At 46.0% G+C, this 14349-nt stretch overlaps 1 protein-coding gene across 1 annotated transcript in view; it reads left to right on the top strand.

Moving 5' to 3' along the window:
• The window catches only part of OTUD7A (OTU deubiquitinase 7A), a 365641-nt gene that overhangs the window by 170549 nt on the left and 180743 nt on the right, over positions 1-14349 (top strand). Inside the window, exon 2 of the mRNA XM_059180212.1 lies at positions 8545-8672. The gene's annotated coding sequence lies outside the window, so the exon portion shown is untranslated. The remainder of the gene's footprint in view (positions 1-8544; positions 8673-14349) is intronic.

Raw genomic sequence — 14349 nt, 5'->3', positions numbered from 1 at the left:
GGTCATGATCCCAGGGTCCTGGAATCGAGCCCCGCATCGGGCTCTCTGCTCTGCAGGGAGCCTGCTTCCTCCTCTCTCTCTCTCTGCTTGCCTCTCTGCCCACTTGTGATCTCTCTCTGTCAAATAAATAAAATCTTTAAAAAACAAACAAATAAACAAAAGGTGCCGAAGGTTGATAAATGCCAGAGTATTAGAGTGAAGCATGTTTGAGCTGCTTAGCTTTGATGTGAAAATTTCCCAGTTTAACAAGAGCAAAAAAACAAAAACGAAAACAACCACAAAACAAACAAAAAACGGAGACTAGCAGACTATTTTCTTGCTAATATGAAAGAAAAAATTTCATCTGGATAAGAGATGAAATTGTCATAGCATAATTTCAACCGTTTCAAAATAGAAAATCTCCCCAGTGGAGGAGGAAGGGCTTAGGAAAGAACGTTGGGCTGCTGTTGTGGGAAAAGCAGGTAAAGCTTGTTTCTTGAGGAGCGGTAACAGGAATCTGGGCTTGGTTATCGGGGAGGACGTTTCAGGTGGGCAGAGTACCTTTGGAGCTCCAGGAAACAAGGGGAAAAAGGTGCCCTGAGAAAGAGCTTCATTAGCATCTCTGCACCTCAGGAAGTGACGTAGTGATGTTAAAGCAGGAGCTTTGATTTTGCTATTCAGCTTCTAGGTGACTTACTGCAGTATGACCTTGGGTAGGTTTCTCACATCCTCTGGCCACAGGAGAGGTGGCATTTCGAGAAGGCCTGCTTGCCCCTCAAGTGTGGATTTGTGGTAAAATGTAAGGAAGAGGCATATGGAATGTAGCCAGCATATTGGAGACACTCAAAAAAGTTCTTTTCTGCTTCAAGGTCACACAGAAAACTCTTCACTTTCCAGCAGCTGTAGCTCTGATTCTTCTCAAAACCTTGTCAACAATTGCTTCCAGAGCCTGAAAACCAGCGACTGTGGGCCTTGGTGGCCACATGGAGGCCCAGCCAGGTCCTGCAGGACCCTCCCTGCTGTGGCTGACTTCACTGGGGGCAGTGCCAGGCCCCACAACAGCCTTGAGATGATACTGAGTCGGGTCAGGTCTGCTTCCAGACTGCTGTGCTGCTGGCCATTCCGTCCCCAGATCACCGTCACAGCCTTCTTCACACCTCAGCCGCCTGAGCTACCCAGGTCCACCTGCCCAAGTGCCGGGCTCTGACTTGGGTGGAGGACAATGCTGTGATGTTGCTCCTGCCCCCTGTGGGCTGGCATTCTGCTTCTGCGTGGACAGCCCTGTCCACCTGCACCTCCGAGGCTCACCTGACCCTGACCTGGTCTAGCCCACTGCTCACTCAGTGCCGCTTAGAGCCTCATTGACCTTTATTTTTTTTTTTATTTGTATTTATTTATTTGACAGCAAGAGAGCAGAAGCAGAGGGAGCAGCAGAGAGAAGGAGAGTCTCCGCTGAGCAGGGAGCCCAAGGCGGGGGCTCCATCCCAGGTCCCCGGGACCATGACCCGAATAAGGCAGACACTCAAATAACCAAGCCACACAGTCGCCCCCTAATTTACCTTTAAACCTACTGGTAGAGAATACTAATATAGCCAGAGCTCAGCCCACCCAGTGAGATCGTGATGTGTTAGGAATACTGCACTTTCCCAAGTACACTGGGTGACAACCCCACAGTCCATTGCAGGATGTCCTTAGATACCATTAGGCACAGCGCCTTCCACTGAGGAGGGGAGGTGATTTTGAATTCCCCTGGAGAGAAGTGCTTGCAGGCTGGGACTCTCTTACAGTGAGGGGTCTCAGCTTTAATTGGCACGGGGCCTGAGTAATGCATTGCTCACTTGACCTCTATCCAGAGAGAAGGCTGGAGGGGGAGAGGGAGCTGGGAAGGCTGGCCAACCCAAACATCCAGTCCTGTTCCCAGACCCAGGCACAGGACAGGGTAGGCAAGCAGGGCCTGAAGGGCTGGGATGACAGGGGCTGGTGTAGCTCTCCCAGCAGGTGGAGAAGCACTGCCCAGGAAGTAAGCTGGGCATCCCAGGGGAGGTGGCAGGCTGGACCCGAAGGTCAGGTGCTCGTGTCCCGCGCAGCCCAGAAAGGAGCTGTGCATGAAAACAAAGATGTGTATTCAGGTTCGAACTATTTCATACTGAGCGTCTCCCTATGAGGGAGGTCCTATTATTATCCCCACGCAGGAGTCACGAAACTCTCCTGAGGCCACAGAACTCACGAGCAGCTGTGCGAGGACTGGACCCAACAGTGTCTGGCTCAGAACCCACCCCAGTCTCCCCCATATCCCCCCTTAAGACCTGTGCCATCTGTTCCCTGTTTGGGCATCCCCTTGATCTCTCCCCACCCCCCTCAGCGGAAAGCCAGGGACACTGTGTGCCCTTACCACACCCCCGTGCTTGGCTCCTGCGAGCTCTCGAGTGCTGTGGAACAAAGGGAATCTTATGTTGGGGCGGGGGCGGGGGGGGACATTCAGATATTTTTCCTTGGTAGGTCCTGTCCCACTCTTGGATCCAGGCCAGGGAAGCCATTAGGGGCTGAAGGACTCACTTGTAAGTGACAAGGGGCAACAGCTAGACCCCAGAGACCAGCAGAAGTGCATTTGCCTCTGTCTAGGATTGGTCTTTGAGGGCCACAGTGTCCAGTTCCCCCACGGCGGAGCAGCCCTGCCTGTCTTGGAGCCTCGCGCCTGCCCAATTCCAGTCAGCAATAAACGAGTCTCAGAGTTAAAGGTCCGGCTGGTTGGTTCTGCCCAGACCCAGATCATGTTGGTTGGATTCCAACCTGCTGCCCCGGGGACTACACTCATCCAGTTTTAACCTGTCTGCCTTTAAAGGTCTCATGATGTCCTTGAGGGGAAAGAGCGATCCCCCTCCTCTCTCCCATGCTGCAAGCTTGTTTGTTTCCTTCTGCTGATAAAGAATGTCCCCAAATGATGGTCAGAAGCAAGAAGGAGCTTCCACGGGAAGCAGTCAGGGCAAAGGGGAGAGAGGAGTCCAGTCTGAAATCCTGGTGTCACCTTGACCCACCACCGGGCCTCTGGGTCCATGTGAAGGTCAAATTCAAAACAAGAAGAAACCAAAAGGAAAGGGACCATCCATCTTCAGACTGAGGAATGGGGCCAGCTATGGGGTCAGGAAGCCTAGGAGGGCAGTGACACCTTCTTTCTCTTGGGAAACATAAATGTCATCTTAGAAGTGAATTCCCCAGACAAGGAGTAAGTGGATGTTTGGCCCCATGACCCGTGACAGAGACCCTCTCACAGAGCAGCAAGACTTCCTTCCTTTTTATCTCTCCTTGCTGTGGTCGCTGTCAAGAGTTACCACCTGGCTCCGGGCCCTCCAAGGTGGCCAGGACGCCAGACACCTAACCCCTTCCAGGCAACAGAGTCCGCTGCCCCCTCCTGGGGTCCCATGCTCCACCTGGCCGGTAGACACGCCTCAGGCCAACAGCAGGAGGCTTGGACCCACCCTTCAGAGCTTGGACCCACCCTTCTTTGAGCTTTCCTCTTCTGGAGCTGTCCAATGGACTCTCCTGGTGGGCACGCGGCTCCCACACGTGGATGGCACAGCAGACACAGCATGTGCAGATAAAGGATGGGTTGCGGGCCCGTGAGTGAGCAGAGCCAGGCAAGGCCACAGCGTGAGAGAGAAAAGCCTTTGGAGGCTCTCAGTGGGGGGACAAGATGGTGTGTCCCCCAGAGCCCCTTTCCTCAGCTGTATTTGTGAGATTACCTGAGAGGACTCACAACCACTGCTCCAGGGAGTGACACAGAATAAGCCCTTGACCAGCACTGGTTCTGTCGCCCACTTCTCTTGGGAATTCTGTAGGACTTAAGTTCTAGGCTGAGTGTCTTTTTCTTTTTGGCCCCTGAGGCAGATGGCACAAAGCACCGTGGCTTCCCCTGGACGTGGAGACATGATGATTTCCTGCCTGTCTCCTGTTTGGGGCTGCAGGATACACAAGGGCAAACACAAGCCTGCTTTATTTCTGCCCCCCGCCTGCAACTCCCGGTAAAGTAGGTGCCCATCAAAGGTTTGCTGGTTGAATGAGCAGCAAAGATTTATTAAGAGAAATGGGGCTCGAAGGGACCCTGGCTGGCGAAGGGGCAGGGGCATTCCGATAAGTAGGGGAAAGAGAACCAGATGAAAAAATACAAAAATATCTAGGTGGTCGTTGGAGGCAAGAGAAGGAGCAAGAAGGCCAGGGCCTGGGTAGTCCGGAGAGAGCCCCTGTGCATGATGAGACATTCACACACCTCCCTGGGTCCATCCTGGAGTCTCTCCAGCAGCCCTGGGCACCTCCAGCCTTGGCTCCCCTGCTGGACGATTGCTACCCTCTTTGCTCCTGCTATTTACTTAGCAGCCAAATCTGGGACGTAGTGGGCTTTATCTTTAGCCCCCTATGTGCCTGCATTTTTTACCTTAGAATAATATCCCCTTACAATTGTGAGCCCCTTCAGGTCTCTAGAGCATTTTCAGAGTCCTGTCTCCCAACAGTCTTCACCAGGAGCCTTCGAACCATCTGAGCCCCATGCTTGAAATGGCTTCCCAGGACGGTAGGCGGGCAGGGAGCTTGGAGGGTATCAATCCCAGGTCATCCCAGAGGCTTTTCCAGTGGACTCTGCAACAGAGTAGAGGTAGGGGCAAAGGAAAGAGAATCCAACAGAGCAGCATCTTTCTGCTTTCACGTGGGAGTTATTCTAGGCTCTCACCTAGAAGCTTCCAAACATGTGGTGTGGCCTTGGTTTCCAAGGACACTCCCAGGCACTCTGTCTGCAGTCAGGGGGCGTCATAGAAAGCACTGCCAGCCTTATGATGATGACGTCTGCTGTCTAGCCACATTCCAATGTTAGGAAACCAAGACACAGAACTAAAATGGCTATTTTATTTAAAAAATTATTTTTCTCCCAGGAGTTCCTACAAAGCATTGGTCCTTCCCTTTGTTTTGGCTGATAGCCTTTCTCCTCTCTTCTGATCTGCATTGTTCTTCAATCGCTAGAAATTTTCTTGCATTTCCCTCTAGAGGAACTTGCATTTTGAAAAGCAGTTCAGCCTACCCGAACTTTACACCCTTATTCTGGACATATTTTGCGCTTACAATATCTTACAGTACAAAAAGCAAATCTCCCCTTTATTTACAGAAGTGGTCACACTTTTCCTGAATGTTAACTTCCCGAAAATTTAGCCAGGACCTGCTGCTGCAAGTTTTGATTCTGTTAGAGAACCAGAAACAAAAATGCATACCCCAGGCCTGAGGCCGCTGTTTTGTTGTTTGTTTGTTTGTTTGTTTTTTGTGACTTCTTGAGTGACAGACTAATTGGTGATCAGTATGTGAATTAAAACTCATTTCCTAGAAAAAAAATTTCTCTTAAAGCTCTCAGGAAGACCAAGAAATAAAGCTACCCCTTATATGCCTATACCAACACATTTGGCTATTGCAAATAATTTTGTAAATATCTGCTTCAGTCCCTGCTTTCAGTTCACATAAGCATATATCCAGAAGTGGAATTATGTGGTAATTCAATGTTTAATTTTCTGAGGAACTACTATATTGTTTTCCTTTGAAGCCTTTTTACATTCTCACCAGCAATGCACAGGGTTCCAATTCTTGTATATTCCCACCAACACTTATGATTTTTAATTTTTTTTATAATAGCCATTTAAAAAAAAAGATTTTATTTATTTATCAGAGAGAGAGAGCGAGCACAGGCAGAGGCAGACAGAGGCAGAGGGAGAAGCAGGCTCCCCGCCAAGCAAGGAGCCTGATGCGGGACTCGATCCCAGGACGCTGGGATCATGACCTGAGCCGAAGGCAGCTGCTTAACCAACTGAGCCACCCAGGCGTCCCTATGATAGCCATTTTTAATGTGTGTGAAGAGCTATCTTATTGTGGTTTTGGTTTGCATTTCTCAATGATTAGTGATGTGGAACACCATTCCATGTAGGTATTAGCCATTAGGAGAAATGGCTATTTGCCGAATTTTGAATTGGGATGTTTAGGTTTTATGTTGAATTGTAGGAGCTCTTTGTATATTCTGGATATTAATCCCCTATCAGATAAATATATGATTTGTAAATATTTCTTCCCCTTCTGTGGGTTGCCTTTTTCTGTTGATGGTGTCTTTTGATGCACAGGACATTTTAACTTTGATGAAGTCCAACTATTTTATCACTTGAGCTTTGATCCCCCAAAAATCATCATCATAAATCCAGCATTATGAAGTTTTTATCCTAATTTTCTTCTAGGAGTTTTATAGTTTTAGCCCTTACTTGTAGGTCTTTGGTCCATTTCAAGTTAATTTTTATATATGGTATTGGGTAAGAACCCAGCTTTATTCTTTTTCATGTGAATATCCAGTTTCCCAACACCATTTGTTGAAAACATTGTCCTTTCCTCATTGAATAGTCTTGACACTCATGTTGAAAATTGTTTGCCTATAGATGTGAGGGTTCATTTCTGGATTCTCCATTCTATCCCAGATAGAATCCTCATATGTCTGTCTTTGTATACATACCACACTGTTTTGATTCCTGTGGCTTTGCAGTAAGTTTTGAAATCAGGAACTATTTCACCTTCAACTTTGCTCCTCTTTATCAAGATGGTTTACCTATGGAGTCTCATTCTTTTGTATTTAGTCTCTTCCCATTTCTATTTAGGAATTCAGAAAATGTATTATCCATGAAACCATTTTGAAAGAGCTACTCAAAAACTCCCTGTAATAATATAAAAAAATTAATTAAATAAAAGAGAAACAAGATATGTAAATTATCTATGACTAATTAACAAACAGTGAAACCTAATCATGTATTGTAATTATTAACAGTGTAGCCATGAAGCTTAAGGCGATTGTTAAGAACTGATCCCTAAGAAACTACAAGCATGAAAATTAAAAGCAGTTCAGAGTATTTTAAATGATTTTAACAAAATATACCAGATAGCAAAGGAAGGAAAGGAAATTACATTGAACTAATGGTCTTATCCTGTATGGAAATTAGAGGTTGTATCCGTTCATCAATTCTCAGGATAAAAAAAAAAAAAAAAAAAGATTAATATTCCTGTGTGTGTAACAAATTTAAGGCAAACACTAGAAGGAAAGATAAGATATATAACTTCTAGAAAATGAAAAATAAGACCAATCAAGTCAGCTGAAGACAGTAAAGAAAATAACACCATAAAATTTGAGAGACAGGACGTACTAAAACAGATGTTGGGGAAAGGGACAAATATACCAGTCATCTCCCTCTCCTTCTCTTAATGCTACTCAAAAAATAAAAATGGAACAGGCTAAACTCCCCAATCAAAGGAAGGACAGATACTGGGATGAAGAACTGAAATTGAGTTAAAAAAAAAAAAAATGGCCTAAAGAGGTTAAAAAATACAATGGCATAAGTAAAACTATTACAAGCAGTATTATTAAAAAAAAAAAAAAATGAGGAGTAACAAGACAAGTAGCAGAGTGGAATTCAAGGTGGGAAGGTAAACACAAGACCAAAATATATTTAGTAAGAGGTAAAAACCACCAAAAAGAGGGAGTGCATTGCATTAGCTTTGAAATGTTGAAAGTAAAGCAGTTATGCTTATGATGACGTGGTATTTCTCCAACTGGATGGGAGATATCAAAGGGGAAGCCAGCCAGGGATCTGGAGTCCCATGGTACTTAGAACTACGGGGACAGGACATACCATCCCGGGCCTCTGGGCACACCATAGACATTCCATAGACACAGGCAGGATCCCCAGACTTCTCCCACAGCCTAGCTGTGATCATAGAGGAAGGAGGGGCTCCTGTACCCCATGGTGTAGTCTGTGTAGGGTGCACAGATGTGACCCAATTCCCTCCCCTCACCTGTGAAGTCGCAGGCCTCCTAGCTTAAGAGCATCTTAGGGCTCTGATAACTCCACGTGGCATATAAGTGAGTGGATCTCAGGAGTCAAGATGCTGCAGAACAAGTTGAACCCACCTGGACGGAGGTGTGGTCCACAGGGACCCTCTCCATTCCCAATGCTCTTCATGACTCCCCTGCCCTCCATATGGAGCACAGTGCACCCTGCCAGGACCGAGGTGTGGTCATCACCGTGACCACCTAGATGCCCCACGGTCCAGGCAGGAGTTACTAACAGCTTCCTGACTTCGAGATTCCTCATAGACCACACCACCTGCGAGTCCCATGGAGTGTCAGAAAGGAGGCTTTGTTTGTAAGTCCCTCTGGGAAGCACTGGGCTCCTCTCCTGGGACATCAGCACAGCATATGAGCTCCTCGTGTGTTCTCACCCACAGTCACTTCTCACAGTCACCCACTGGGGAGACCTTTCCCATTGATCCTGACCTCCCTCCAGATGCCCACACTTATTTCAAAAAGAGTGGGAAGGTGTGTTAAGAAGGGTGGCACAGGGATGTGGGGTTCACTATCAAGACCGTTTCAAGTTCATACTGAATATTTAAAATGATGTTTAAATTTGAAATTACATTTAATTTTTAAAATATAAAAAATATATATTCTTAAAACTTATATTTTAAATTCTCACTTTGAGTAAAATATTCTTGTGTTTTCTCCAGAGTTCTCAGGGGCTGCAGTCTCACACCATCCATTGTGGCAACAATGGGCCATTTCCAGCAGGGACGGTGCACCATTGCCCTGGATGCCTGACGGCCACCTGCCTCCAGAAAATCACAGTGTCTGAAAAGTAAGTCTCATGTTTGTGGGTCCCAAGCGACTGTGCTGGAGGGGCACGTGCAGTCAACGCCTCTAGCAACAGACCTTGTACTGGTCCTTGGAGCAAATTGCCTGGAAATCAGATCTAAAGCCAAGGATGGGATTATTTATTCCCTGAAATCCATTGAGAACGAGTTATGAAATGAGATTCATATTGCACTAGAATTTTCATTTAGAATGATAAACACTATTCCCCCCCAAAAAATAAATAAATGACTGTAGTGAACAGAAAAGTAATTTGATTTACACCAGCACTAGTACAAGATTTATGAAGTAATTCTGTTGCCCTCTCTTGCTATCATGATTGATTTGTAAAGTATTATAAGACTAATCTAAACAACAGTAGTCTTATCACTTTCACATACTTTCCTTTTTAATGTTTCCTCTTAGTTCTTATCCCCAAATGCAGTTTTTATCTAGTTGATTAATAGCATAGTAGTTCTTTTGCCTTATGACTCTTCGAACAAACATTTTACTTTTGGTCTGCTTTTCATTTTCTTTTTAAGATTTTATTTATTTATTTGACAGATCACAAGTAGGCAGAGAGGGGTGTGGGAAGGAAGCAGGCTCCCTGCTGAGCAGAAAGCCCAATGCGGAGCTCAATCCCAGGACCCCAGGATCATGACCTGAGCCAAAGGCAGAGGCTTAACCCACTGAGCCACTCAGGTGCCCCTGATTTTCATTTTGATAAATTTTACATCTATTAAAAAATGGAAAGTGGACGCTCATATATTCTTCACTCAGATTTACCAGTTGTTTACCCACAAAGACACACACACACACACACGGTATATGTACTCATGTGTGGTATGTATGTGTTCAGTGTTTCTCTCTGAATCATTTAAAGTAAGTTGCCGACACATGACATACTTTGGGAAACATCTTCTCCATCCATAGGTTTTCTTCTTCAAAACTGTAGCACCATTATCACTGGGGAATTTAACATCAATAAAGTCATCTTCTCCAATGTACAGTTCCTATTCAAATGCCTCTGGTTGTCCCCAAAAAACTCCTCATAGCTGTTTTCCCTATGCAGCATTTGGCTAAGCATCATGTCCTGAATTTGGTTCTGTCTCTTTACATCTAAAGCAGAACACTGCTTTTACTTTTCTCTTTTGTGATTTTGACATTTTGGAAGAACCTAAGCCATTTGTTTCCAGGAGAGTCTGGATTTGTCTGGCTGTTTCTTTGTGCTTAGGTTCAGCACACATTTCGTGTGTTTACACAACATCCAAGGGTCCAGCATGTTTCTGGGACCTGGTGTTGGTGAGGACTAGCTTGTTCACGTGGCTCATGTGGTTTCTGCCACAGCTCTCCTTCATAAATTACTATTATTTCATTCCTTATAATGAATTAGTAATCGGTGGGGTGAACTTTGAGACCAGGTGAACATTCTCTTGTTTAGTTCATTTTTCACCCGTTACAGCATCCACTGAAGGTTGTATTATGATTTTTAATTAATCAGTTCACCAGCACCATGGTCTTCCTTCCCTGTCCAACGGTTTTGTTATTTTTTTCATTTTTCCACGGTTGTGAGCTGCCACACAAGGGAGTGTCTCGAAGCAGTCAAGAGAAGGGCTCTGAAATTAGACCGTCTGGATGCGTGTCTAGTAGGCGCCCCGTCTCCGACACACACTCGCTGGGTGACCTTGAGCAAATGTTGCATCTCATAAACCCTCAGTGACCTTAGGATTAAAATTAGGAGGCAACAAGTGACCACAGAATGAGTGTCTGGTCGGGATGGAGCCCATGGTGGGCCTCACTAACTATTGGCTAGTAATTATCACAGCGGCAGAGGACGGGCTGCATGCCTCCTGATGCTGCTTCACTCCCAGCATCTTCTGTAATCTCCGGCTGAATAAGACTTTTGGCAAAAAAATAAATAAATAAATAAATAAATAAAAATGCTGATAAGACTGAGTGATGGGACGGAGGTCCTCCAGGATGTGACTGGTCATATTTTTAAGTCCCTAAAGTTAGAAGGTGGCCTTGAGAAGCAACACCGTCACAACAGGAAGCATGCGTCATCGAATGGTGTCCTAATGGCGTCCACTCTGCCATGCTGGTTACTTCTGGCATGCCTCCTTGGTTGGCTTCTGCCCCTGGCTAGGCCTGGATCCCCCTAGTCTGCTGGTTGCTTTGTCTTTCAGTCACTAGCAACTGATTGAAGGTGATTAGGATTCTTTCTGTTTAGATCTGGTCACCATGGCTTTATTTGAGCTCCATTGCCTTGGAATCTTCTTTGAGAACCTTTGAAAATTCTACCAAGAAAATAGCTTGGGAATATACATGTTAGTTTTTGAGCTGCACATGGGCATGGATTAGGCTGAGTGTTTAAAAAAAAAAAGATCGCCCTTGGAGAACATTTTTAGCTAGCGTATCTGAAAAATGCTTCCTCGGAAAATGTTACTTGCCTAGATTTTTTTCCCCACGACTTTGGGAACAGATGAGGGCTGGTTTTCATAAAAAGGGGCTGCTGGCAGCACGCATCCTATATCCAGCATGTTTCCTGGCTCATGGCTTGCTAGGCTAGGCTTGAGGGAGGGCCCTGCCCTGAGGTGTCATGTGTTCTCCTGCTTTCTGGGTGATGCCAACCCAGCCAGCCTGAGGTTAGCTGGGGCAGAGAATGGGCCCTGCAGACCCAGAGGTAACAGCCCTGCATAGGCACCAACCCAACGTCTCCCCCAAAGTCTCCCCACCTCCTCCTTCTATTTTCCACCCGTTCAGCTGTTTGCAGGCCGGGATCCTCTGCCTATCCCGTGTCCCCTTGACGGGCTCCTCGAGGAAGGGACGGTGGTGTGGGCACAACATAATAGTTTATACATTGACTGAAGTACAGTTGAAAATCAAATCTGCAGTTCTGCATGAACACAGAAGGCTCACTGAGGTGTCCTGTGACTATGTGGGTAGAAATATTAGGGCTGCCTTTTTTCTGTTCTACAAGTGCTTTCTGTGAAGTTTTATCCACTTGGAAACCTGAGTTACACTCTTAAATGAGAAGCATACTCCTAACCTGTGTGCTTGAGCCTGACGTGGATCTGTGGGAAGCCCTAGCCATGGTCTCTCTGTTTGTGGGGTCCGGGATCTGGTGCTCATTCCCTGCTTCCTAGCTGGGTGGCCATAGTCTCCCATCTGCCCAATGGGGACAGCATCCCCTGTTGGGTAGGTCTCCCAGGACAGATTGGGGATGATGTTTCCCTTGGTTCCAGACACTGAGTGTTGAAGGGCACCTCCTTCTTCTACCTTCATTCTCCTATTGGTGCATCTAGCAGCACTCAGCACTGGGGATTCCACAGTTTTCATGGCAGAAGGGAGCTGCATAGAGCAAATGCTAAAGCCCATGGGGCCCATATGGGGCTGTCCCCCAAAACATCCTAAGGTTTTCTTTGAACTGTTATAAATGGAAACACACTGACATCCCCACTTCCTCCTTGAGCAGAGGGAGCTGCAGATGGAGGAGGATGAACCACCGTCTCAGCGTGGCACCACGGCTGCCACTCCTCTCCTGGGGGTGGAGCTAAGGTCGCCTGTCCCCTGGGGCTGCCAGGGAGGCACCGACGTCGTTTCCATCATAGAGCTCGGGCCCAACTCCTGGCTACACCAAGGCCAGGCTGGGGGCTTAAGTGTGGATGAGCTCTGTAGATCTCAGCTTCCTCGTCTCTGAAATGGGGATGGTGATGGTGGTGCCTTCTACCCAGGGCCCAGGTGAGGACTAAGTGAGTTGAGAAGTACCCGGAGCCGTGACACCTGGTAAGAATGCTAGAACTCATGGTTGTAAGCATGAGGGCCTAGGCCAGTGCATGGCTCATAGTGAGGAGTGACTTTCAGGTCCCTGTCCCCTGTCCTCCCACACACTTTGACTCAGTTACTAGGAACAACGGTGTTGTGAAATAGCAGAGTGCTGTTCTGGAGGTCACTTTGTGGTGAGCAGAGTTGAACCCCCTGGGTCAAGCCCTGAAAGGTTTACTTTATTATTTTTGGTCTGTTTTTCATGGTTTTCTTGTGTGCCCAGAATTAAAGCTCACTGTGCCCACCAAAAGCACTTGAGGCTTTGGACTGGACTTGGAACCCCTGGCCCTGTGCCACCAGCTATATCTTACCTCCCAGCTGGGTGACAGGGCTGCTTAACACCAGTCCCACCTGAACTTCCTCCTGTGCTGTTGTTCCTTGGCCCTCAGACCCTCCCCTGGCCTTTCCATCAAACCAGACTGTTCCCCAGGTCCTAGACTGTGGGAGCTAGCTGCCTCTGCTTATGAGCCTTTCTTCTGACATTCCCAGATAGGTCTGCCTGTGACCCAGGCTGAGTCCCTCAGCTAGTCCTGTGCTTGTGGGTGCACACCTGAGTGCCCATCTAACATTGTGCATCATAAATTTAAATAGGGACAAAGATGTAATTTCTAGTGTATTGTAAGTAAAGACATTTAAAACAACACAGGTATGTCACTTTTTAAATAAAATTTTATTTATTTATTTGAGAGAGAGAGAGAACAAGCAAGCACAAGCAGGGGGAGTGGCAGAGGGAGAGGGAAAAGCAGGCTCCCTGCTGAGTAGGGAGTCCAACATGAGGCTCGATCCCAGAACTCTGGGATCAACACTTGAGCCAACTGAACGACCCAGACACACTGATATGTCACTTTTTTATTGAAGTATAGGTGACATATATTAGTTTCAAGTGTACAACATAATGATTCAGCAATTCTATATATTATACAGTGCTCACCATGATAAGTGTAATTACCATCTCTCACCATATACTGTTACTATAATTATTATTGACTGTATTACCTATGCTGCACTTTTCATTCAGATCTATCATTTTTTAAAAATATACACAGTCAGGGCACCTGGGTGGCTCAGTCATTTAAGCATCTGCCCTCAGCTCAGGTCATGATCTCAGGGTCCAGGGATGGAGCCCCATGTTGGGTTTGCTTCTCCCTCTGTTCCTTCTCCCTACTCATGCTGTCACTCTCTCTCTGTCTCCTCTCTCTCAAATAAATAAATAAAATCTTTTAAAAAAAAATGACAAGATACCCAGTCAAATATAAAGACCACCCATTCAAAATACACAATATATTATTCTTTCTTCACTTTGAAAGTTGATATACCATTTTGTTTCCTCCTTGAATTCATGTAGAAATAGGAATAGTAATTCCACCTGCTCCACAACTTTATCATAATTTTCTTCCAGAAAGACATTCACTAAAAAAATGAAAGGCATTCACTGATGATTCTGTCACCTGTTTTTTGCATATTTGTTCGTGTATGTTTGTTACACAAACCTTTATATAGATATACATACGTATGTTAAAATATTTCATGGGGCTTGTTATTGATACTATTTATAGTATTGATTAGTACACAGATTATCAGAACAGTATAATTAAATACAAAATAAAATATATCAGAGGAGAGGCTCTTGATGAGATGGATGACAGAGAGGTTCCTGGGGAGACCTGGTGTAAGGACTCACTGGCTGTCCCTTTGTGTGGTATCTGGATGTTTCCACTCCAGAGAGATGTAGGGTGTGGGAAAGAAGACCATGCAGGGCAGTCATTTTACCCACAGAGGATTTTTAGGATAGATTATACAGGGACTGGAGAATTCAGAATTTAATTGTTTGAAAGTGTTCCACACTTGTCACCCCTTGA

This window comes from Mustela lutreola, chromosome 7 (genome assembly GCF_030435805.1).
Source record: "Mustela lutreola isolate mMusLut2 chromosome 7, mMusLut2.pri, whole genome shotgun sequence".
Taxonomy (NCBI): domain Eukaryota; kingdom Metazoa; phylum Chordata; class Mammalia; order Carnivora; family Mustelidae; genus Mustela; species Mustela lutreola.
Note: the sequence above shows the minus strand (reverse complement) of the source record. Positions and strands in the feature narration are given on the sequence as shown.